Here is a 2,500-nt window from a genome sequence, read left to right as displayed (position 1 = left end):
TTCAACTCTACAAATATTTCTATAACGACCGTTCACTTTCATGCAGGACTGTGTCCATATGATGCAGTATGTAGCCGAAAATTGAATATTTATTAGTCAGTATTTGATAAACATTCATGATGCGAAGGAACTGTTAGTAAGCGTAACAAATTCATGCTGTTGATTGCATTGGCGATTTGTCTAAACCATTTAATTCTTCGTTATGTCTCTGCTTAATTCAGCCGAGTGTTTGGTTTATACGGTGTCATTTTAAGCAAAATAATGAAATGTGAACATTGTATTGTCTGTGAAATGTATTTAAATGAAGTCAAGTGCGTCCTACCTTCTACCTCTCTGCTAAAACCTGGGCGATAAGATAGGCATCGACTTCAGACCTTTTACAGGTGGATGTTGATAAGAGTACTGGACACGCACAGACATGTTTGAGGGCAGCAGCGTGGACAACAGATACCAGGCGTTGTTCACCCTTTCTCCTTCCACAACTTATCTGCTCCTTTCGTCCACCTTCTGCTCTTCTTCACTCCGTGCCCGTTTCAGCATTCTTCTGGCTACATGAAATTGTTCCTACACATGCGTTTATTTCAGCCACACCCGTGGATATATCATTATCAATATCAATATATATATGTGTGTGTGAGTGTGTGTGTGTGTGTGTGTGTTTGTATGCATTCATACACACACGCATCGCGCGAGTGCGCATGTGTGTATGTGTACATTCATACACACACATGCATTTGCGCGCGCACATGAGCACACGTATACTGGGTGAGTCTAACGCAATTCACCCAATGAAAACTGTCTTGTGGCATCTATGAGATGAAAAGGCTTTGGGAGTTGATCTTGAAGAAAAATCCAGAGCGGGCGTCCCTAAGGCGGTTCACTGTCGCTTGCGCCCTCGTTCTGGCAAATCCTGCGACGCCGCTGGTGCCAAACCGCATCGGTCTTTGCCGTTCCTTTGGATCCATCAGCTGCGTGGAGAGGGGGAGCCTGCAGCATGGGCAACAGCTTGCTCCTCGCATTCTTTCGCCCAGGCAATGACAGAGTCGGTAATGCCAAAGTCGAATCGACTGATGGTGGCTATGTCACACACACACACACACACACACACACACACACACACACACACACACACACACACACACACACACACACACACACACACACACACATACATACACACACACACACACACACAAACACACACATATGATATACTGAAATATTTCTAAAATTATAAACGATCAATCTATCTATCTACATATCTATATTAATCTGTCTACCTATATATCGGACTCAGTTGTAACCTTTCCTAAACTCCTATCTCTTTGATACACTTTGATACACGTTTACCTTTTATGCGCACGTTATTGAACCTGTTAACACATCATTTCGGATTGTATCAGTCTGCATGCCTCTTCCTTGATACAAAGGGATACACTTGGCAGCCGGACAGAGTGCGAAATTTTTCTGATAAATTCCACGTAGTCTCCATGGGGGATTTGTATTTTCATTAATTACGAATCACATCGTAAGTTTCTTGATACAAAATTATATAATAAAGGCGCATAAGATGTTTCTGTGCCTTTTTATCAGAATATCAAATACATGTTCACTTTATATAGGTAAAATTTTGAGTTAATCATGACTGTCGCTGGAACATGCTACGAATTTCCAACATGTCCGAGTCGTGTGACGTGGTATTGACTTTGGTGGGATGAACATCGTCAAAATCATTCTATACCTCAATGATATAACCTTCCAGGCTTTAAAAAAACCAAAGACAGGGCTGTATTGCTTGCTTTGTTGATATAATTCAATCAACAAGACAAGTAAATGCCCGCGATCATTGGGATTATCTAATGGTCTGACTCGAACACGGAGCTCACTCGCGGTTTGATACGATAAGATGCAAAATCTCATGCAACATCCTCTTTCTGTATGAATAATAATGCATGTCATAAGAAAAAATGTTTTGACTGTACCTGAGATATACAATTTAAAGCTTCCACTTTTTCATGTGAAATTAAGGAAAATGCCTTTTCGTTTTTATTTCAAAACTTTGTTTGTCAGTAAAATGATATCGTGTTTTGCAGCGACCACGATACAAGATCAAACACTGTATCAAAGTGTTAGGTGTTTCGATATGATGCAATATATATATATATATATATATATATATATATATATATATGTATGTATGTGTATATATCCATATCTATGTACGTATGACAGTGTGTATATATATATATATATATATATTCATATATATATATATATATATATTAAACTAATAAATATACAAATGAACACACACACAATGTTTAAGGTCATACATGTTATATATATATATATATATATATATATATATATATATATATATATATATATATATATGACGTATATAAATATATATATATATATATATATTTATATATATGACTTATATATAAATATATATATATATAAATATATATATGACATAAATAAATAAATAAATAAA

This window comes from Penaeus chinensis, chromosome 17, assembly GCF_019202785.1.
Source record: "Penaeus chinensis breed Huanghai No. 1 chromosome 17, ASM1920278v2, whole genome shotgun sequence".
NCBI lineage: Eukaryota > Metazoa > Arthropoda > Malacostraca > Decapoda > Penaeidae > Penaeus > Penaeus chinensis.
The sequence above is the reverse complement of the archived record's forward strand: the minus strand, read 5'-3'. Positions refer to the sequence as shown.